This window comes from Ailuropoda melanoleuca, chromosome X, assembly GCF_002007445.2.
Source record: "Ailuropoda melanoleuca isolate Jingjing chromosome X, ASM200744v2, whole genome shotgun sequence".
Lineage (NCBI taxonomy): Eukaryota > Metazoa > Chordata > Mammalia > Carnivora > Ursidae > Ailuropoda > Ailuropoda melanoleuca.
This window is the reverse complement of record NC_048238.1, coordinates 7666305-7690830: the sequence shown is the minus strand read 5'-3', so window position 1 is coordinate 7690830 and position 24526 is coordinate 7666305. Positions and strand designations below refer to the sequence as shown.

The 24526-nt window shown below is 43.7% G+C and overlaps 1 long non-coding RNA gene and 1 other non-coding gene across 4 annotated transcripts in view; one reads left to right on the top strand and one right to left on the bottom strand.

Moving 5' to 3' along the window:
* Positions 1 to 24250, bottom strand: part of LOC117797497 — a 30488-nt gene extending 6238 nt beyond the window's left edge. The window contains exons 1-4 of one of the 3 annotated variants that reach the window (XR_004622511.1): positions 24052 to 24250; positions 7174 to 7324; positions 5007 to 5065; positions 1326 to 1463 (exon numbers count right to left, since the gene is read on the bottom strand). This is a non-coding gene — a long non-coding RNA (uncharacterized LOC117797497). Of the gene's footprint in view, positions 1 to 1325; positions 1557 to 5006; positions 5066 to 7173; positions 7325 to 24051 lie in introns of all 3 variants that reach the window. The other 2 variants (XR_004622510.1, XR_004622509.1) reach the window with 2 other exon arrangements.
* Positions 7351 to 7454, top strand: LOC117797523. The gene has a single exon (XR_004622539.1). It is a non-coding gene; the product is annotated as a U6 spliceosomal RNA (small nuclear RNA).
* Positions 24251 to 24526: the final 276 nt, after the last annotated feature.

Sequence of the window (24526 nt, the reverse complement as noted above, 5' to 3'; positions counted from 1 at the left end):
GGGAAGGTACCCCAGAGATTCCGGGGCTGAAAGTCTCATCTCACAAACTAGGAGACCGGATGGAGAGAAAGGAGGAAAAAGGTCCGGGAGTACACAGGGAGATAACTGAGGAGAAAGAATCCTCCTGACACCAGTGTTTCCTTCCGTCACGTTCCTGTCGTTCAGATCCAGGGTGGAGATCTCTTGAATTTCCATCATTCTACGACCCAAGAATTCTCCCAAGGTTTATGGCTGCCTCCGAAAAAAATCCTTCCCTCTTTTTCATTTTTTGTATATTTATAAAATATGTATGAACCTTTTATATATTTGGCTTTCCAAAACCCTGCTGAAATCCGGGAGAAGAATCACGGAAGATGCAGGCCGCAGCTTCTGGCAATGGCGGGGGTCTCACTGAGCTAACGCCAGCTTTTGTTGAGCTGGTTTTGGCTCAACCTTTGGGCTTATAACATGTCATCCTTCTGTGCCCAAAGCTAGCACTGGGCCATTAAAAAAAAAAAAAAAAAGAGGGCCCTCTCAGATTGGACAGCATTTCAAATTTCCGTAATGGGGGTCATTACACACTTTTAAGACTCGAATAGTCCCACTGCCTCCTGGTTGGCTCTTTAAAAACACAAAGGGTTGGCAGAGTTTAGGTGAATTGCTCACATTTGGGTTTTTATGTATAATTTTTAGACGTAGGAAAGACAAAATAAGGTGCAAACCCCCTTTCATAAAAGGCCCCATCTGCTGCAAGGAAAAATATTGTTATCATGTGTGAAATTCAACTACATGGTTAAGGGGAAAATCAGAGCATAATCTAAGAGTAAAAAAGATCACATGTTTCCTTAAATTCCATCTCTTATTCTGTCTCCTCCAGTTCATTCCAGTATAACATACACATAGCAGGCTTCAGCTCTCTGCAACCGTGGCCCCAAATATAGCATTTGTTTTTAATCACGGAAGACTTGATTTTCATTCATTTAAAGCCGAGGGTAACCACGAACTTATGTGGGAGTTCAGAATGAGGCTAGAGATGCCCTAGGCCCGCCCCCTTGAGAATCAGATTGGTCTGGGCTGTGGGCTCGCAGTGAATTGCTTTCACCTGCCCAGTGTCCCCTGGTTGACGCTGACTCATTCTGCCAGGGAGCTCTGGGAGGGCGCCGAAGTCAGCTAATGGGGCGCCTTCGCTGCGACATCTCGGAGGCCTCGGCCCACTTGCTGTTTCCAGGGCTAAAAGGTCTCTGCCTCACTGCTGGATCGACACTTCCGAGCCTCCCTGTGAGGAGGTGGAAGAATGGCTTATGGCCAGCGGGATCTGAAGAGACAAACAGTGACTTACAACTCACCAAGTTAAGAGCGTGGTCAGGGTTCGCAAATGCAGTCTGCATTTAAGGTCATCTTCGCAATATAATTAATGTTGAGGAGCTGTTTTCCTTCTCGAGAAAATGCCAAGAGTCTAGGGGATGCTCTGGGCAGGCTTTTATCTTAGGAAAAAGAAAACATGTAGCCTTATATGGTGTCGCCATTTATCCGATGAAGTTCAGCCCTAGCCGTCCGGGTCCAACGAGTCCAAAGGTCTGTTGATTCAACAATTTTTCTTCTTTACTGTGTTTATTAATTACAGAGAAAACTCAAAAGAACATTTATGCTATTTATGTCTCTTAAATCATTGTAAAATATATTCTGCGTTTGCATCACCGAAAGAATTCCAGAAAATGAACATTACTATGACTTTGTCTCCTACGTGTCCCATCCCAAACCCCCTCCTTTTCCTGAGGTTTCCCAACCTTAGCACTACTGATATTTTTTTTTTAAGATTTTACTTATTAATTTGACAGAGATAGAGACAGCCAGCGAGAGAGGGAACACAAGCAGGGGGAGTGGGAGAGGAAGAAGCAGGCTCATAGCAGAAGAGCCTGATGTGGGGCTCGATCCCAGAACGCTGGGATCACGCCCTGAGCCGAAGGCAGACGCTTAACCGCTGTGCCACCCAGGCGCCCCTGAAGGTAAATCTTATCCTGAACTTTGTATCATTTCTTGCTTATAGTTTCTAATCACCTATATTTGTATAAATGTTATTTTGTTTTGCTAAATATTAAATTTTTTATGATTCTTATATAGTATAACATTGTGTGTCAACTATACTTTAAAAATTCTTATAAATCTAATTGTTAAGAAAAATATATACAAAAACAAGGCAAAAGGATCCATTCAATCTTTTGGTCAAATGGTAGACAACTGATATCTTTATAATATTGAGTATTGTGCTTTAAAACATGTCCAAAAACTCTTTGGCATTCCCTTCAAAAGATAGAAATGAATTCTCCTCCTCTTGAGTGTGGGCTTGACTTAGTGACTTGTTTCCAATAAACAGAAAAAAGCAGAAGGGACAGTGCATGACTTCGGCAACTCTCTTTTTTCAATCTCTCACTCTAGGGGAGGCCATGTGGAAAGACCCATGTGGTGAGGCACTGAAGCCTTCAGCCAATAGCCATGTGAGTGAGCTTGGAAGTGGGTCTTCCAGCCCCAGTCAAGCTCTCAGATCACTGCATCCCCAGCTGACTTCTTGACAGCAACCTCATGAAGCCCTTAAGCCAGAACCACCCAGCTAAGCTGCGCCTGCAGCCCTGACCTACAGGAACTGTGAGATACAAATGTTTGTCGTTTGGCGCCACAAAGTGTGGGGTAATGGGTTGTGCAGCAAGAGATAACTAATACATGTGTTCATTTCTATGAATATGGTATGACTCTCCATTTTAGTAATCTTCAATGACATTCAACAAATCTTTGTAATTATTTCCAGAAAACTCGGTGGAAATTATTCCTCAATACTTTAAATTTTTGATGCTGTTGTAGTATTTTCTTTTCTTTCCTTTTCTGTTTGCGACTGGTGACATGAGACGGTTGATTTTGTATGTTTATTTCTTTAAATTTTTTAAAGTATTCTGTACACACAACGTGGGGCTCAAACTCACAACCCCGAGATGGAGAGTCGCATGCTCTATGAAGTGAGCCAGCCTGATGCCTCTGTGTGTTTATTTTGTATTCAGCAATTCCAAATATTTATCCACAATGATACGGAGTTTTCTACATAGATAATCATATTATACATGAATAAGAAGAGTTCTTTTTTCTTCCCTTTCAATTCCTGTGATAACTTTGCTGGCTAATATTTCTAATACATAATGAATAGAAGTACTGACAGCAAGAAACTTTCTTACATGTGATTTTAAAAGAAATATATTTAACGTATCATCATGTGTGAAATTTACTATAATCTCTTTATAAATATTCTTTACAAAACATTAAAGAAATTTTGTTCTAATCTTTGTTTACCAAGATTTTTTACTGTGAATACTGAATTTTATTAAAAAGGCTTTTTATGCACCTATTGACATGATTATCTAATATTTCTCCTTCAAACTCTTATTTAATAACATTAATTGATTTTTCCCTTATTGAAAAATCTTACATTCCTAAACTAGACATTCATTTCCAAACCAACTTGGTCTCGATTTTGGAAGCAAAAATGAGGGTTTAAGACTGAATACCCCTCCCCCAAAACGTGGCTAACCCCTCCAATATGATTGTAACTTTTAGCAAGTGGAGAAGTAGGAATGATTTTTGGTTTTATATGTACTCATAAAACAACTGTATTTATTATTGACAACCCTGATGTACTTTTAAAGGGAATTTGCTCTAACCATAAGACATTCTTGAAAAGGCAAAACTAGGGAGACAGTAAAAAGATCAGTGGATTCTGGGGGCTAGTGGGAGAGGGAGGGATAATAGTTGGAGCGCAGGGGATCTTTAGGGCAGTGAAAGTAGTCTGTATGTTATTATAAAGGTGGATACATGTCATTATATACTTGTCAAAATCATAGCATGTACAACACCAGGCGTGAACCCTAATGTAAACTGTGGACTCTGGGTGATAATGATGTGTCAGTGTAGATTCATCAATTGTAACCAACGTCCCACTCTGGATGGGGGGTGTTGATAATAGGGGAGGCCGTGCACGTGTGGAAGCAGGGAGATATGGGAACTCTCTGTACTTTCCACCCCATTTCGCTGTGAAGCTAGAACTGCTCTGAAAAATTAAGTAAGTCTATTTAAAAAAAAAAAAGGAGGAGGATTCGGTTCTTGTTTCATGTTAGAACTGCATATTGGAGTGATTAATGGACCCTTGGTTTAGCCTCAGAATCGATGCATACTGAAGCATGCTTGAAATATGCTTTTGTACTTTTTGATTTTGCAAAGGATGGAATGGGACAGAGGGGAAGGAAAGAGAGAGATGTAAACCATTTTAAATATTACATTTCTAATTCGCAACTTTAACACCACATTATTATTGGAAAATATTTATGATTGCAAAAGCCTGCTATGGGTGAGGATTGTTTTGATTCGATTTGTTTTGCTTTGTTTTTCAAGAAACCAGAAACAGTTGTAAATAACAACCCACTCAGTGCCACAGATGAGTTCATGTTGCCACATCTTGTGATACTGTGTGCTTGAAATTATACCTTGGGACTGCAATCAGCATGGAAGTCTTTCTGATGCATCTCTCTGTTACTTTTTCTTTATCTGAACCCACAATTTACTGGAGTCTTCCTTGTTTCTTTATTGAGTGGGTCATACATGGAAGGCACCATGCTAAACGCTGTGTTCAGCCCTTCCGGAATAAACTAGTAGACCTCCTCCGAGGTTTAACAAGCTATGCTGTCATCTGAAGAATGTTTCACTCACAGTCTCAAGTCAGACTATCTGGCAACGCTAACAACAATGGTAGATTATACTTTTTGTGTAGATATTACTTATGAAAACAAGAAGACTATAGCTTTCTTGTGAGGTAATATATATGATTTTTTTTCTCCTAGAGGAAAAACATGAAAGAACTATTTTTGAAGACATGTTGGCTCACAGGAGAATGAATTACTCATTTTTTTAGAAAGCCAGCTAGATTAAAAGTAACTTCTTTCTGGTTTAAGAGTGGGAACATAATTTAGATATCTTATTGTGAAACTTACTGCTTTAGGATTCCAGGGGTTTCATGAAGGTATCACAATGCTTGTTGTCTCCTTTGCAGCTGAGTCAAAGAGACTTTTGGTTAAAAAAACAAAAACAAACAAACAAAAAAACCCAAAACTCTGAAATGGAAACCTAGTTTGTCTAATGTGAAAGTTAGTCAAAGTAGGGCACCTGGGTGGCTCAGTCCATTATGCGTCTGCCTTCAGCTCAGGTCATGATCCCAGGGTCCCAGGATTGAGCCCCATGTAGGGCTCCCTGCTCACTGGGGAGTCTGCTTCTCCCTCTCCCTCTGCCCCTCACCCTGCTCCTTCTCTCTCTCTCTCTCGCTCACTCTCTCTCAAATAAATAAATAAAATCTTTTTTTTTTTTTAAGAAAGTTCAAAGTGCTTTCATGGGACAGCTGTGAAGTGCTGTCCTTGAGCTGCACAAATGTCTGTACCCAGGGCTGCTTCTATACCACTGTACTGAGGCAGTGAATGCCTAGTGGCCTTACAGAGTTTTCCGGGGAGTGTTTACTGTCTGCGTCCATTGAGGCTTCCCTTCACACTATTAGGTAAATATTATATTGTATCTAAAGAAAGGACAGAAACTATGGTAAATTTAAGATTGTTTCATTCTTTTCTAGCACATTTCCTTGAGTGTAAAGAAACAAACCAACCAACAATGTCGAATGGTTGGTACATTTCCACCACAATTTTTATAAAGTAGAACCAAAAAGAAACAACGCTCTTTGTCAAGGAAAAAGTTCCTCATCAAAGTGTATCTAGAGAGGTGTGAGAGAAAGAACATGTGATTCGGTGGTAGACATTCCAAGGTTCGTTAAAACACATTGGACCTCAGTTGCCTTATCTGAGTATTAGGTGTAATAAGGACTTCTTTGAGAGGCAGAATTAAATAATATAGCATATATAAAGCTAGTGTGGTGTTTGCCTTATAACAGATGTTTTAAAAATATTAATTTTGGAAAGAATAAAATACCCACAAGAAATACCTACTGTCATTCCCATTGCCATTGGGAGAGGAGGCAGGGGAAACTCTGGGCTGTCTTGGGTTTTTACCTTTAATACCATCGTACCCAGTTAGTCTATGTCAAATTTCCTCAAAGCAATAAGGACTTGCTGCATTTACTGGAGCCTTTTCCATGGCAAGTGGGAGAACCCCGGCACCATCATAGTTAAGTAAAAAGGAGATAACTGGAAGGGGCATGGATGCTTCTGGCTTCAGGCACTCAGTCTCAAATGTGGTCAGTGCTTTGCCTCCCCATCTCTCAGCTCTGATGAGTTCTGTTAACCCCTGTTAAGGAAAAGAATTATTCTGACACTTGTTAAAGTGTCGGAATGCAATGGGGTCAACACTATCGTAATCAGGGAGAGAGATTGGGCTCAATTCCAAATACAAGGACAGTGGGGATTTATAGCCAAAGAGCAGGGTGAGGGGGGCAGTGGATGGAAAACTACTCAGAGAAGACATCAAGGGTAGAGGGATTCTTGCTAAAGGCAGGCCAAGGACTCCAACATCCACATGGGGGATGAGGGACTTGATCAGATACCAGGTGGGAGCAGGGATTCTCCTTAAACCAACTTAGCAGGATTCTTGCTAAACCTGGGCTGAGCAGGCCTGGTAAGGACAGGATGGACGCGGAAGGCCAAGGTTGAGGCCTAGTCGAGAAGAGGGCTCAGGGGAGCCTAACTACAGTTTGGTTGGGAGAGAATCTCTGTCACCCTCTAAGTGCTGGTCAAGATTTACACCCTCCTGTTCTAGCAAACTCGAGGGCAAACGCTGATCTTTCTGAAGATCTCTGTTTGCAAATGACTCTATCGTTCTGGTTTGGTCCCCATGTTCATCTTGAAACCAACCACCATGTCTAATGTAATGTACCATGGTTGGTCAAACTTGGCTTACGCTTCCTCCCCTGTGAGGGACCACTTAGAAGAGAGGAGAGATTTCTCACGGGAACCAGGAAAAAGAAGATAGACAAAAATGTCAGGCACTCAAAATTTGTGGCTATTTGTGGCAGTCTATCACGGTCGTAATATACATTTTCTAAAAGACTTTAAAAGTGTAATAGCAAATACAAATAGTGATAACACAAAGTATCTTTGATGGCTCACCCATCAAGACTATTTGACAGAATATGCTTTGAATTACTGTGTTTATTTTCCTTACCTTCAAGAATGCCCCGGGAAAAACCCAGCTGCTCTGCTTGCTCTCCCCAGCCAGGCAACACTTCCGTCTGCAGGTGATGGACCACTCTCCCCTGTCAGCTCTCATGGCGAAAGCCCCGCTGGTCCTCCAAGGCCTCATTGAAGGAGGGGACCTATGACATTAAAAGACATTAGTGTGGTGCTCACTTTGGCAGCACATATACTAAAATTGGAACGATACAGAGATTAGCATGGCCTGTACGCAAGGATAACACGCAAATTTGTGAAGCAGTCCATATTAAAAAAAAAAAAGGAATTAGTGTGGAGAGAGTCCCTAAGATGACAAAGGAACAGGTATCCTCTTAATATATCTACAGATGGTCATATAAGTGAACCCTTTAATAAATAACCACTCATTTCAAGGTAAAGTTTTGGAAAAGGACAAGAGCTAAGGGGTTATACACTCAGAAGGCATTCCTAAGAAATGGGAACCAATAGATTAGTTGATTGAACAAATTTTATTTGGATTCCAGCTTTAATCGTGGAACTGCGTTGAAGCTGTCTAAGGCGGACACCATGTCCAGTAGACACACTTCTTAGGGAACTCACAGTCTAAGGGGTTGTGAGGTTGTGAAGAATGAGCAGGCATGAGATGTGCACCAAATGAATTAGAAAAGCAACATGGTACAGATGACCATCTGTAGGTGTATTAAGAAGATAGTTTAAGGCATTTTTTGTTCATCCTTTGGAACTCTGTCTTATCACAGAGCAAGCATTCTACTGGGAATCAGAGGACCTGGCTTCTAGAATCAGTGTCGTCACCCATGGTGTGTTGGACCTGATAAAATCTAGTGCCTCAATCTTCTTACCTGCAACTTGTGGGATAGCTCTGAGGTTTTTTATGGATCTACAATAATTCTATGGTTTCTTATTGTTCTACATACCTGTTCCTTTGTCATCTTGGGGACTCTTTCCACACTAATTACTTGTAAGAGTGTAGGTCCCCAAAACTGCCTAGTTCCTTCCTGAAGTAATAATAAATATTTATATCTGTATTTCCCTACATACTTTATCAAGAGCCTTCACGCCAGTTGCATTTGATTTTCACAGCAATGCTTCCTGGTAGATCTTATTTTCACCATCTTAATGATGAGGATACTGAAGTTCAGGGATGTTCGTGACCAGGAAGTAGAGTGTCATGTGTTGAACCCACATAATTCGACTCCAAGTCCAGTGCTCTTTTTTCTGCAATGTCAAGGAAGGACCTAGGAGGACATTTTGTCTGTGTGTGTGTGTTTGAACAGGATGAACAAGAATATAAATTAGTATTTGAAGATTCATTACAGGACTTTGGCCTAATCAGAGAAAAGTAAGTAGGACTTGGAGATCACATGACTTCAGTTCTCATGGTGACTTGGACTAAGAGTTGGTCTCTGGGAGTGAACAGGAGATGGTGTGTAGACCCTCCTAGCCCAAATTTGGTTGTATTTTCAATGAAATTAGAGCTAATATGCAAATACGCCAAAGGTCAAACAACAGTGCACTCGAAGGACTGTGCAGGCAGGAGGACACTGATGACAGACACACAGGCCCGTTTATGATGAACTTGGAATGCTGACCCAACACCTAAGAGCTTTTTCTTTTAAAACAGCACCCCTACCCCACCTCTCCTTCCTCCATCTCGAGCTTCTTCCCCCTTCCCCCGACAGCCTATCTGAATGCAAGCCTGGAAACTTCTCTCAGAATTGCCCTCCATGGGGGGCACTCCCCTAGGGATTATCAGTTCATTTTCCTGGGGCTTTGAAACCAGTCATCCAACAGGCCCTACCCCTTGGTCCCCCCAATGCTTTGAGGCCATTTTATCCTCATGATTGTTATTGACAACCCCTGGGATTTGAGTTGAATAAGACCTCAGGCCACAAACCCAGCCCTGATGCTAACCAGCAGAGCCCCCACTCACCACTGTTCACTGTCCCCCAGCTGCTATGACCTTCCAGCTATTTCTTTCAAATCAATATGCTTAATATGGGCCAGTGGCATGATGTTCTGAGAGAGCGCTTTACTCAGCTTTCCTCAGTAGGTTGAAAAGGGAAAGGCAATGAGGGGAGGTCACCACCATCTATGAAGAATAACCGAAGGAATAAATTCAGTAACAAATGTACACACCAGGGATGACCATCAAGCCATTTCAGCTATAAGAACTGAGCTAACTCGAAAATGAGATGAAATAAAGGGGAGAATGATGAAGACAAACTAGGTTTCCAGGATCTCATGTTCAGATGCATCCTGTTTTCAAAATTCTACTGGTTAGCTCTCATTCTGATCTGGTCTTGCACATGCCTCTAAAAAAATGAGGGAAATTCACATCGCCCAAATATCTACAAATGCGTCAGCCAAATGAAAAAACTCAAGAATCTGTGCTGTGTGTGTGCATGTGTGTGTGTGTGTGTGTGTGTGTGTGTGTGTGTGTGTGTTGGGAATGGGGAGTTCCTCACAATAGCCACCTCTCTCAAGAGTGCAACTAACTAGTTTTTTACATCTTGAGCAAGTTACTTATTCTTTCTGATCCTTAGTTGCCGCATATGCAAAATCAATGTAGTTAGACAGCCTTCAGAAAGTTCTGGTAAGTAATAAATGAGATATGTGGAAAACACCCAATCCAGTTCCAAGCAAAATGGGGGACCACTCAATTTTTATTGCTATTATGGAAAGTTCTGCATGTCAATATCTAGATGCATGTTAGTACCTAGAACCAAGTTCTGCATGTCAATATTTGAATATCTGCATGTTAATACTTAGATATCTGCAGGTCAATAAGGTGAACCAAGGATGTTGCCACCATTCTTCCTTCCAGGTACGTGAACTGAGAAGGATTTCTTAGCTAATAAATTGCAGGTCAAGAAATTAGGAAAATATAGCATATAACAGCTCTGTTTTCTGGACCACATATTACTTTCAGCTGGAGAACCAAGGCCCCCATGATGTTAAAACAGTTATAATAAGTGCTAAAGAAGATATATGTTTTTGCATCAAGTATATGGAACATTAATACACATATATGGTTTTAATTAGTAAATATACTCGTATACCTTACATTCTAATATGCTGCTGCTATGTCCAGACTGTATATGGCAGGCTGAATAATGACCCCAAAGATATTCCAACACCCTAACCGTCCGAGCCTCTATCTTACTCTACATGGCAAAAGGGATTTTGTAGCTGTGATGAAGTGAAGGATCTTGACTCAACGTAGGGAGATTGATCTGGTTTATTCATACGGGCCCAAAATAACCATGAGGGTCCTTGCAGGAGAGGGGGGAGAGGGGGGAAGGTACAAGGATAGAAGCAGAGATCAGAGAGGAAAGAAGATGGAGGAAGGGGCCATGAGCCAAGGAATGTGAGCCACGTCTAGAAGCTGGGAAAGGTAAAGAAAAATTCTCCCATACGGCCTCCAGAAGGAATGCAGCCCTGTGGATCTATGTTAGACTTCTGACCTCCAAACTGTAAGGTAATATATGTGTTGTATTGAGCCGCTAAGACCATGTTATTTGTTTCAGCGGCAGTAAGAAACTCAGACACTGCCCAAACAAACATGGTAAGACTCGGGACCTCTCACTAAGAAACATAAGGGGCCACGCCTTGCCTTTCGGACAAGGGGAGGAGGTCTCTCGCGCATTCATACCTTGACAGTTTGAAAGCTGTGGCGAGGTCCTGGGGAGATACCTAGCCAACACCACCAACCACGGCACTACCCCCCCCCCCCCCGTCATTATTTGTACCATACTATATGCAAATACATGTATCCTGAAACCCAGACTCCATGTTAATTTGACGGGAGTTTTAGATGCCTATCGTCATCTGCAAAATCTCTTGTTTGCAATTCAGATGAGCTGTTTAACAGAGCAGATCTCCTCACAATGGACGAGAAACACAGAGACAATTGGGATCAGCCCCTCCTACTGCTCCAGGTCCCCAAGGCAATGTGGGAATGCAAAACAAACAAGCGAAAACCAGCTGCTTTCATTCTCATGATAGTTTCCTTTTTAAACCTCAAACATTAAAAGCCATTGGTCCCCTGTAACTGCCAGTCACTCAGTGTTTTCCCCTGCTCGGGCTCTTTCTCAAGAACTTCTACCTACTTTTCTTCCCCCTAGCACCCATTTTCTCTTCATACTGGTTGTTATTTGACCAAAGAAGAATCTTCTAGAAGAAATCCTGCCCGGTGCTACGGATAACACCTTGCCGGTTTCTTTGGCGGTAAATGTGATCCTAAAAGAAAACTTCTCAGCCTTTTCTGCAGCTTCTTTGAAACATTTTCTGGCGCTGAAAGTAAACTTATGGATTCCAGGCCCTTGTGTGGGATCTTTGATCTAGGACTGCTCCAGAAAGTACCTTCTCTGTGCATTATGCACTTTCTAATTTGCTGTCCCTAGTCCATTTCCTCAAATCCTCAACCAATACAAAATTTCCCTGCCTCTGCTAATTTACTCTCTTGTCACTCCCTCCCTGCATCCTTCCTGCCTGCCTATCTTTCTTTTTCTTTCTTTCCTTTCCTTTCCCTTCCTAGGCACTCTCCCTCTCTCTCCTCCTTTCTGTTTCGTGTTCTCTCTTTTTCTTTTTTTTCTTTTTTCACTGTATCTCTCTCTCTCCCTCCCACCTTTGACCCAGGCCATTTAAACCATGTTTTCCTAACCCTCAAGTACAAGGGCTTATTATACCACTTCGTCGGAGCAAGTCGATTTTGCAAGGGCACACGGTCGGTCAGGAGCGCTGGTGGCTTGGCGAGGGCCCTGGGGAATGTTTAACAGACTCCACTTGCAATTAGCCATTACCATGTTAACGCATCGTGCAGTAGGGAGGCGGCAGATGGTGATTCGGAGGGATTTACACCCCCATTAACTTCATAGATTAGATCCGAGGTAAGGAAATGCCCATGCGAACAAAAGAAAATAAATGACTCCATGAGGCGGCATGGAACAGTTAGTCCGGTTTTTTTGCAATCTTGCGCTTGTCAGACCCCGTGCTACCAACACTCGGGCAAATCGGGGATCCGCGGAGCCCCGGGGGGCGGCTGCCTTCCCAGAGCCCGAGGTGAGTTCCTGGTTTGCTGCTGACAAGCCCGGTGACCCAATGAGCTGGTTCAACTCTCTGAACCTTAGTGTCCCCATCTAGGAAAAAAGCTGGGTCGCGGTTCGCTGGCCTGGCGGTGTTGCTCTGACAACCGGAGGAGAGAGGGGGCGCCTGCCGGGACTCAAACCCAGCCGCAGGCAGCCACTGTGTGTTTCTCCCCGGGCACCCCGTTGTCCCCGGGGGTCCCGCAAAGTACCACCCACTGCCGGGCTCATCCACAGCGGGCAGCGTCCCTCACGGGCCTGGGGGCTGCAGGTCCAGTATCAGGGTGCCGGTCCCCGCCGGTCAGGGTCAGTGACATCTCTGCTGGGCTGCAGAGGCCCCTTCTCGTTGTCGTCGCGCGGGAAGGGGTGGGGGAGCTCTCCGGGGTCTCTTGTAGAACACCTAAGCACCTCCCAAAGCCGCCCCCTTCTAATATCCTCATGGGGGGGGGCCGGGATTTCAACATAGGAATTGGCCGGGGGGTTGGGGGGGACTCGACACGCGAACATTCGGACTACGTAGCAGGGAAGGTAAAAGAAACGACTTTTTAGCCGCTCCATGCTTATATGATCTCATTTAATACCCGTAACAGCTCCAAGCAGTACGTAAGGTTAAGTCAGAAACTCTGAAGAGTGTGAGGCCTGAGCGCACTTGGTCTGACCGCAGGCAGGAGGCTTTCTGGGTGAGAGAACAGACCATTCATGACTCAAGGCAAAAACAGCCCGAGCAGCGTCTTGGCACCAGTCCCCCAGCCCCAGGCTCCCCCCGCCCCCGGCGGTGGAATGAGGGCCAGACGTTACCTGCGCAAGCACGAGGGTTGCACCCTCCAAAAGGAACCCCCAAAGTAGCAGCCCTGAAACTTAGCCTGCTGGCTCCTCTTCTGGGCCTTCCCTCCAAAGCAAGAGGGAGAGAGAACTCGCGAAGAAGATCTTCTCCATCTGGGGCTGGGGAGAGAGCGCGAGCCTCACTACCCCGAACGTAAGCAGGTGGCTCTGAGATCAGTCCCTGAACCCCTCTGACTTAGAGAGACGCTATCTCCAGCTTTCTAGGCCTTTGTTCCGTAACCTGGACCACGCAGAAACGCGGATGTGGCCACGGAGAAGTGCCTCCTGACTGGTGTCATGCACGCATACATATGTCACGTTAGATGTCCGCCTCAGGACCAGGCATAGGGGAGGCTGAGGCTCGGTTGTGACACCAACTCCACTTCTTGAATCCGTCCCCACAACCAATACATAGCAGTATTTATTGTGCTTCTAAGAGCCAAGTCTTAAAGTGCCCAATTCAGCTGAACCATCTGGGTGTGCTAGGGCAAGCCAGACAGTCTGCCCACGGAGATTTTCCCGGCGACATGAACCGTGTCTTTTGAACTTATTACTTCCTTCTCCAACACGAAAATTGACCTTTTATCTGTTCCATTTGTTCAAGATGTTCTAAATAATATTAAAAATAAATTTACTTTGAGTATTCATGGAACCTTCTAAAGAATTTGTATTTCACATGGAACACAGTTAATAAATGATTTAACCCAAAACTTAGAAATCCTAGTGGAAAGTTACAGGTAGGGGTGGAAGGCTGGGTCTCACACAGAACACGTCTCCAGTTACCAGCAACAAGCATATTCACGTCCTTTGTTTTATTTGATCCCGCAGGAAACCCAGGGCAGAGGCACTTTAGATAAGAAACTCGGGAGTTCAAGGTTAAATGTGCCTTAGAGGTTAAGTAGAGGTTAGCTCCAACGTGGATCCACGTCTTCACGTTTTAAGGGTGCTGGTGATTCTCAAGTGTAAAGTGTGTGTGTTGGGGGGGGTACAGTTCTTTGGGAGGGTCGCCATGTCAGATTCACCTGGATGGGGGTCCAAACCGTGGCCCCCTTTAGACACTTTGCGATCCCCCTTAAGTGAAAGCCACACTGAGTTTGGGAGCCTCGCCCAGGAAATGTTCAGAAAGAAAAAAAAATCCTTGAAATTACGAATTCAATTTTATAGTTAATCAACATACTTTCACATGGTTGATAGAAAGAATTCCATGTGGTTAATGGAGATAGAGTCATCAAATTAATATAGAAAGTTTTAGTGCGTATTATTGTAAAGCCAGCTCAGTGGTTTATGCAGCGCTGACAAAAATATTCACATGACTATCTTTGCATAAATATTTCTCATTCTTGGTTTCCTTTCAAGAGTTTCACTTCTGTTGATCTTTTTACAATGACAGCTAAAGGTTACATCTCAGAATGCAGAAGTCTAAGTTAAGTGTGGTACTTAAATTCTAATAATAATGAAAAATAACTCATCAGTGAGAACCCTTTTGGAAAAGATCACTCAAGGAGAAAATTGTTCTTGACAGTGTTAAGAGCACTGCTCCGCTCCACCAACGTGCAATCATGAAGCTCAGGAGAAAATGAGCATTAGCATCAGATAACATTCTTCCAGATGCCATCAAAATCCTCCCTCATCTTCTGCAAGTACAATACTCTGTTCCCCACCACCTGTTTCATTTGAATTCGCTGCCAGAAAGAGGAGAAGAATGGTGTGCATTTCACTGCTCTGCAATTTCCCAGAAGTCAGACTCTATAACGCAAAATATTTGAATTTTGTATATTTCTTGAAGTGGGAACATCAAAAGGAATGCAAGACAAACAACAGCCTTAGGTTTTTTTTCCAATCTTAAGTGCAGGCAGTCTCCTTTGCTTGACAGCGCAGGATGGTAGGAATGGCCACGCCTGCCAAAGCTTCTCGAAGCGATCTTAGTCACTCATGGGGAAAATATGATTGTGCTGTGAATTACACTTATGTTGAAAGATTAAACACTCTCTTCTCATCAGTTATGAACGTATAGGGAAATAAAATGTAGCCAAACTCGTATTTATGTAGTACGCTGTAATGTAAAACATCGGCGACATAAAGAATCCAAGTGGTGTACTTGTTCGTAAACACTTACTATATAACCCACAACGGAGCATCTTTACTATGCCTTGGAAAATTGTCACACTCCTTTCTTAATTTGGATCCACTTTTCCTACTTTATGCTTTGTACTTTCAATGTCAAGAATGATCTCCGAGGGGCGCCTGGGTGGCACAGCGGTTAAACCTCTGCCTTCAGCTCAGGGCGTGATCCCGGCGTTATGGGATCGAGACCCACATCAGGCTCCTCCGCTGGGAGCCTGCTTCTTCCTCTCCCACTCCCCCCTGCTTGTGTTCCCTCTCTCGCTGGCTGTCTCTCTCTCTGTCGAATAAATAAAAATAAAATCTTAAAAAAAAAAAAAGAATGATCTCTGAGGGTTCCTTCAGTGTCAAGTTCTTTGCCAGCATCACTTCCTCTGGGACATCCTCCTTCCCGACACGACAGCTCTCCTCATTTCCACTGATCTGTGCCCCTCAGCAAGTGTCTCTGGCTACCCATCTACAGTCCCTCAAACGGTGACAGCATCAGTATTGCCACGGTCACCTTTTCCTTGTGAAATTCCATTTTTATGACTTGAATTTCATTTCTGATGTCAGCACTTTTCATTTCTTTGCTGCACTTTCAGTATTGTTGTCCCAGTTCCATTTTAACTCTCCGTTTTGTATAATATCATGAGGATTCATGACTGGGGGCAAAAAGGCAACACGCCTACCTGCTTGGCTGTTTGTGCGTGAACTAAGGGACGGAGGTGCAGACGCACTCATCAATAGAGTTTGAAAGAAGCACTCGCCACTTAGCCAAATGCCCAATACGCCAGATGACCAATTTGTTCAAAGCCAATTAATAGAAGGATCAATTTGCAAAATGATTGATTTGCCAAATGACCAATTGGTTGAATTTCCCAAAATTCCTCATTGGCCAAAATCTTCCTTTAAAGGATCGTCTTCTTGAATATATTCAAGGAAATGACTATTTTATTCTTAGGATCATATGCTTCTTAACTATAATCAGTAAAAATACTGAAAAATTGTGTTTTAGAATAGATTCACTCTATTTGTAATATAAAATCTTCATAATTATTAATATATTCAATAAATAACTTTATTAACATGGGTTTCCACCAATATGGACGTTAAGGGAAAATATATTCATGGAGTCAAAACCACCCTAAAACTCAGAACTTTTGACAAGTCAATGCGTCTGGGGAAATACATTAATTGACCAGACCCAAGCAGAACATTCTTAAGGTAAGTGTTTAGTAAACTCATAAACTTAGATGAATCAGCCATTAGGCACTCAGTGATTGGACCATTGGGAAATTAACTGTCAGCAAGTTGGCTCTTGGCCAACTGGTTTTCAGCAAATTATCTCCAAGCCCACCTCTCTGCCCCCGGACCCTCCCTCCTCTAGACTAGAGTTGGTGTCCCTGCTCCATGACACCCTGATCCCCCATCGTGGTAATTACCGTGCTGTTCTTAATCTCACTTACATGTCTGCCTTCCCTTTTCCATTGCAAGCTGCGTGGGGTCCGAGACCAGGTCTGTTGTGTTTATCTTTGTGATCTAGCACCGCACAAAATCAATACCATTCCCGTAAGTAACTCTATTGACGTCCTCCCCCAAGCCAGGCACCAGACTCGTGCTTTACACCCATTATTTCATGTATTCATGCAAATCTTATGCGCTGGGTGAGATGAGTGCTACCATTTTATAAATGAAGAAACTGAGGCCAGAGTCACACAGCAAATACATGATAAAATAGATCGCAGAACCTGCTAGGCAACCGCGCAGCATTAGGAGTTCCAGAAACATATGCTGAATTAATTAATGTTCACTTACTGATGTTCATTCAGAGAGCAGCTGCTTGGGAAACTATCATGTGCTGTGAACTTCTGTCTACATCGCCTCCAGGGAACACGAGCAGGGTCCTTCCACTGCCAGAGTGGGCTTTGGGCTGGGCATCGTCTCTGGAATCATTTCTGGAAGCCCCTGCAGCACGTGCTCAGCGGGAGCCCGGCTGCTGCTTTCTGAATCAGGCAGGTGGAGCTCAGGGAGCCGTTGCTGGAACTTTCGGCTTCAGCGCCTGCACCACGCGTGTTAGGTCTGCATCAGAAAGAAAAGAAAGAAGGATGCCCTGGGCCCTGCCTGGCAACACGCACCCTGGGATCTTTGGTAATGCAGAAACACAAAACATTTTACGTGTCCGCAACTGACTTTACCAACATGAAGAGCAGAAGTCAGCCACACTTCGTTCCTGCCCTCTAAACCTCTCGGGAGCACATCGGATTCGCGTGAGCTAAGGTGCACCTGGACCCTAGCTGCAGGGCAGGCTGGGGATTTGTAGCTCCTGCTTTTCCATCCTGGAAGGAGAAGAGGATGGATGGTACATGCCGATTTACCACCTCTCCCATCCACAGTGAGCTAATACTGAGGCCGTCGCGATGCCACACCCTTGCGCTGGAACATGGGGCTAGCAGTCTGCGTGTCTGATTTCTTCGTGCAGGAGATCAGAAGGATTGTCCTTGATTCGTCTACACTCTCACCCCTAACCTCACTGTTACCCAAAAATTCTTCGGTGCCATCAGGAAGGTCCAAGTTTGGGGAATGGAATAGAGCAATCTCACGTTTATCAGTGTCCACATTAGACAGTAACCATCATTAAAATCATTTGGTCAGTCAGCCTCAGCCCCTGCCGTAACTCTGCGCCCATTCCAACAGAATGAGAGTTCCTGGTCCAGTCCTTGGAAGGGTGATGTGTGAAGTAAAAGACCAACCATAACATTTGTGCCAAGCTGGGAACAGCTTCCCAAGAGCCACAAATACGTAAATACCTCCAACAAAAAGGGCTGAAAGGAATCCAAATGGAGTCAATCAGTAAGGAGGGGAAAGGATCTTGAAAAGCGGTATTTCCTTGCAGATTATTTGGCGGATTCAGGGAGTAGGAAGTAATCCTTGGATTAGCACCGCACAACAAGAGTGAGGCACAGGGCAAGGGCCCCGGTCTGTGTGACCCCAGCACCATATCTCCTGGTGTGACCACCACAACCAGCTGGACCTGGGCTGATTCCCTTGAGCCCAAGAGCCCTACCGAGCTTCTGGCTGTAAGCTAGAGGACATAGTATCTGCACCCAAACTTCCCTCTCATGTGGCCATCCTGAAAGCTTTTTAAATTTAGATTTTTTTAGGGATCTGAAATTTTGTGGGGCAAGTCATTGATATTTCCCCCAAAGCTTTCACTCACTTGGGAACAAGGCCTTTTAGTGTAACTTACACAGGGATCTATTTCTTTACTATCTATACTATCAAGGTTCAATTAAATGTCCCTAATACTCTTCCTTCTAGCATTTTCATTAAACTTTAAAGGAGGGAAAATGTGATTATGTAAAGCTACCCTCTAACATAATGATTCGAAAGCGAACGTTTACTGCATGCCTCCTTCTTCGCAGACACTGAGCTAATGCTGGGCATGTATCCACTCACTCAATACTCCACACTCTAAAAAAGCTGCCTTCTCCTCCCTGGTTTATAGTTACGGAAGCCGAGCCGTGAGCACGTCAAGTAACACATCCAAAGTCACACAGGTAGGAGGCGTTGGAGCCAGACGGTTTCCCTCTGATTCTGATCTCCAGACTTAATCACGTAATCACTATCCTTTATTTCATCCCTCAGTCCTTTTTCGTTCGACACACACACGGAGCATCTTCTTAGATGAGAGCCTCGCTAGGGGCGGGAGTTCACAGCCAAGACCCCGGCCGCAGTTTTACCATGTGTGCTCTCCAGCTGGGGGCCTGTGACATACAGACAAGCCATCTGGCCCCAGATCGCCACTCTGACTACTACTTACCCCGCCACTAAAGAGAACTCATTTGGGGGGCGCCTGGGTGGCACAGCGGTTAAGCGTCTGCCTTCGGCTCAGGGCGTGATCCCAGCGTTCTGGGATCGAGCCCCACAACAGGCTCCTCCGCTGGGAGCCTGCTTCTTCCTCTCCCACTCCCCCTGCTTGTGTTCCCTCTCTCACTGGCTGTCTCTATCTCTGTTGAATAAATAAATAGAATCTTTAAAAAAAAGAGAGAGAACTCATTTGGTTTCATTTTTCCGGTTACTTCAAAGTTGCCCTTTTCCATAGCAATGAGTAACATTTCAACTTTACTTCTGAAATTTGTTAGTCTGTCTTCCCTTGCTCGGAAAGGGCTTCCCAGGAAGACTCCAAGTGTTTCAAAGGCATACTTGATATACAGAGCTGAAGAGGGCACCCCAGCTGGTGCCTCGTGGCTCCTTTTGCTTTGCGCTGCTTTTTGAATGATGGAAGGGGGCCAAGCAGGCATTTCTTAAGAGCTGAAGTCCAGGGAAATGGAAATTAATCCAAATTAACACAAATATTTACGTTGGTGATTTTTAAATCTTGCAAATGTTGAAATATCAGAGAACAAAAATGAATTGTGACAGAGTGTGTTTGCTAATAGTTTTTAGTTGCATGTGGTAAAAATCAACTTGAGCTGGTTTAGGCAGAGGGGGATTTAGTATAATAATAGGGGGTACCTCATAGAACCAAGGGGAGGAACGAAACTGGGTCTCAAGAAGGGAAGGTAAATAAGAACCAGAAAGGAGGCAAAAAAAAAAAAAGGCTGAAGTGTGTGTGGCGGGGGGAGGGGGGTACGTAAACACGGAAGTGCGCACGAGTGCCCACGTACGTACATTCATATCCATCATTACTTTTTCTGCTTCTCCATCCAAGTTTCAGAATATGGCTAACCTCACAGACCCCCAACTTAAATGCTACCATTCCAAAAACACTCAGAGTTCAAGTGTCTTTCAGTATCAATTTAAGTTCCCAGGAGAGGATCTCATTGGCCCACTGGGTCATGCACACAATCCTGATGCAATCAATTTCAGCCAGAGTGGGCATGGTCACATGTCATAATCAAGGCTTCCCAGAGGGTCATCCATATCATATATCCAATCTTCTAACAAATATATATTAAGTGCCTGTTAAACCAGATGCTGGAAAAACAGCAGTGATCACAAGGACATTTGCATTCTTTTTTTAAGCTTTTATTTTAACTCCAGTTAGTTACGTACAGTGTTATATTAGATTCAGGTGTACAATATAGTGATTCAACAATTCCATACAACACCCGGTGCTCAAGCACCAGAGGACATTTGCATTCTTTGCATTATTTTTTAAGATTTATTTATTTATTTTACAGAGGGACAGAAAACGAGCAGGAGAGGCAGAGGGAGAGGGAGAGAGAATCTCAAGCAGGCTCAGGGCTGTGCACAGAGCCCAACATGGGACTCGATCCCAAGACCCTGAGATCATAAGCAGAGCTGAAATCACGATTTGGACGCTTCACTGGCTGTGCCACCCAGGCGCCCCGACATTTGCATTCTCGAACACAATTCTCAAAGGGAGAGGATAGCTTATGACCTACATGAACTCCCCAAAAGAGGAACCACACAATCTTTAAATTTTTAAAATTTGTTTTAAGTCATGAAAACTCACTACCTCCAAGGGTTTTCCTAAGATCCTGATTCCTAATCTTAATCTTTGATCTTTATGCATTCACTCCTTTCTTTCAATAACATTTATTGAGCTGCTTCTGTGTGTTAAATGCTGAAGAGACCAGGATGCCTTAGTCCTGAAGGACTTGAGCCCCTCAAGAGGGATCCAGATTGCGAACAAAATTCAACAAGACATTTATTAAGGTGCAACTACAGACATAGCTGTAAGAAATATTGGGGAACCAAGAGGCAATGAAGTTCACTCTACCCTGGGACCAGGAAAGGCTGGGAAGGGGATTTTGTGTTGTTCTACCTTCATTTTGAAAGTACTAGAAAGAGGGCACCTGGGTGGCTTAGTCGGTTAGGGGTCTACCTTCAGCTCAGGTCATGATCCCGGAATCCTGGGATTGAGCCCCGCATCAGGCTCTCTGCTCAGTGGGGAGTCTGCTTCTCCCTCACCCCACTCTCATGCTCTGTCTCTCTCAAATAAATAAATAAAATCTTTTTTTTTTTAAAAATGTGCTAGAAAGAATATCATAAAGGCCTAAAGACATGGTGTCCATCAGCAGTGTTGGAATTTCTGGAGTCCTGGGTTTCATTTTAATGGTACACCACGTTCTAACCTCACTTAGAAATGCCCTCTAACTTCTATTATCCCTCTCATCTTCTATTAAGACATTGACCACTCAGTACTTTGGACTGGGATCTTGGGTTGGGCCCCCACTGAAGAGCTCAACTATTCACAACTCTCCTCCAGAAGGGTAGCATGCATCACACCTGACCCAAGCGGTAGTCCCTAAAACCACCCCGGAAGCTGCCTTCGCATTCCTAAAATGTCTTTTTTCCTACGTGATGTTGTCATTTTAACGTTCTGTTTTGCTGCAGCATTTCAAAGGTGGATGTTCTTTAGTTATTTGGTCTATTTGCCTTCTACCATGTTCCCATTCTGCAAGGCTGGTGCAGGTGTTCTTTAATTTTACTGTAAGACACAAAAAGAAAAAAAAAATCCCAAATCTCTATAGGTCTCATATGCTTTCCTTGCATAACTGATTCTCAAACTTTAGCATGCATCAAAGACACTTGGAGGGCTTGTTAAAACACAGATTTCTGGGCTCTATCCCCAGAGTTTCTGATTCAGAAAGTCTGGGATAACCTCAAGAATTTATATTTCTAACAAGTTTCCAGATGATGCTGATGCTATGGCCAGGGACCACACTTTGAGAACTACTTGTCTCAGATCTTTTTTAAATGGTTTGTTGAATCACAAAGGGCTTGAAGGTGGCTAGCTGTACCTTTAGGAATAATAATGGCATAGCACAGTCTGCTAAATGTATTTTCAGCTGATTAGACGAATTAACTGTCCGCGGAACCCATTAAAAATGTATGGTTAGTTTCATTAACTACAGATGTCTTGTATGACTATTCAAGAAAATTTTACCAGCCCGGTATTGGTGCAAAAACCTTATATTCGTTTTCCATCCAAGTATAGTAATATCTTTGGGAAAGAAAGTACATACAGTGTTATGTAACTTTTTGTGTTTTAAAATGATGCGACGTCCAGCAAGTTACTTTGTGGATACTGAGAAACTAATTCTAAAGTTTAAATGGAGAAGCAAAAGCCCCAGAATAGCCAATACAATATTGAAGAAGAACCGAGTTGGAGAACTGACCCCACCCGACTTGAAGACTATACAGTGACAGCCCTCAAGACAGCGTGTTATTTACAAAAGAATAAATAAATAGATCAATGGAAGAAAATAGAGAGCCCAGAAATAGACCCACACAATATACAGTCAACTGACCTTTGACAAAGGAGCAGAGGCAACACAATGGAGCAAAGATCGTCTTTGCAACAAATGGTGTTGGAACGACTGAACATCCACGAGCAAAACACATCAACACATCTAGACACAAGCCTTCTACCACTCCGTATACAACACCAAAAACATGACCCATAAAATGAATAATTCATAGGCTGGACTTCATTAAAACTAAAAATTTCTGCTCTGCACAAGACAATGTCAAAAGAATGAGATGGCAAAACACAGATTGAGAGAAACTATCTGCAAAAGACACAGCTGATAAAGGACTGTTATCCAGAATATACCAAAAAAAAAAAAAGATATTTGAAATTCAACAATGAGAAAATAAACAACCTGCTTTACAAATGGGCCAAAGAAATTTACAGACCCACCAAAGAAGATCTATAGATGGCAAATAAGCATATGGAAAGATACGGTACATTGTAGGTCATCAGGGAAATGCAAATTAAAACCACAGTGAGAAACCACGACGCGCTACTGGAGAAGCCAAAGTCCAGAACACAGGCGACATCAAATGCTGGCGAGGATGTGGAGCCACAGGAACTCTCGTTCCCTGCTGGCAGGGATGCAAAATGGTGCGGCCGCTTTGGAAGACAGTTTATAGCAGCTTTATTCATGATGGCCCCAACTTGGGAGCAGCCAAGATGCCCTTCAGCAGGTGAATGGACACATCCAGACAATGGGATATTACTTAGCACTAAAAAGAAATGAGCTGTCGAGCCAGGAAAAGACATGGGGGAAATTTAAGCCTATTATTAAGTGAAAGAAGCCAATCTGAAAGGCAACATACTGGGGTTGATAGCGGGGGAGGCCGCGCTGCAGTGCGGGCAGGGGGTGTATGAGAAATCTCTGTGCCTGCCTCTCAGTTTTGCTGGGGACCTAAAACTGCTCTAAAAAACAAAATCTTTTTTAAAAAATTAAATATTATATATAGGCACATATACTAGATTTTGTTTTTTAGAGCAGTTTTAGGTCATACTTTATTTCAAACTTGGTGCTTTTGAACTTCAACGGCTTTAAGACTGGCAGTATAATTTTTTAATTATGTTTAATTGCAATAAAATACACGTAACATGAAATTCACCGTCTTCATCACTTTTACGTGCGCGGGTCAGTGGCATTAAGTATGTTCACGCCGTCGCACAGCGCTCACCATCCCCCGCCCCTAGCGTTCGTTTCATCTTGCAAAACTGAAACTCTGTCCCTGTTCAACAGCCTACCCCCCTTCCTCTCGCCCCAGGAAACCACCAGTCTACTTTGTGTCTCTCTGAATTTGCGAACATTTCTGGAAGTGCATAAGTGGATAAGTGCAAACCAATCTCGATTGGTTCAAGACTTTCAACTAGCATAAAGATATGTACCTCGAAACCTCTCGCAGGGGAGCAGCAAAGACACGTGCATGAGTGCGGGATTTGGGAAAGCCAGGGACACAGGCGGCTGTAAATTTCCTAATGAGTGATGTTGCTGCTGAGCAATCCACCCCGACACCCTCTCACCTCCCTCCCTCACCGCACACCTCATTTCTCACGGGAAATTTCTTTGTGGCTTTCTGCTCCTTACCCGTTAAGGACTCCAATGATCGGGTGAGAGCAACGGAAAACCAAAGCACTGTGAAGCTCAGCTTTTCTTTTTCTTTTTCTCTCCTCATCCTTGAAACCCTGGGCTTTCCAGAAGAGCCTGAGCAGACCGGTGTCACTGGCATCAGGTGTGGAAAAACGCCGCAGCAGCCAGGGCTGCGGGGTCGCGGCACAGGGGTGAGCCCGCATTCCTCTGGAAGCCTGGGTGCAGATTTCAAAGGAAACATCTAGCGAATTCTACCTTTGGTAAATCCCCAGGCCAAAGGTGGACTTTTCAGTAAATGAATAATCCCTGAGTGACATCCGATGAGTTCTTTCAAAGACATTTTCCTTCACCCTGCCCCGACCCCTGACCTACACTTCATTCCTCGCAAAATGAATGGAACCCGCAGTGGAGACTTCGCCTTCAGACGTGGCCTCTGTTGCGCGCTAAGCAGAAACCTCGAGACCCCCAGAGC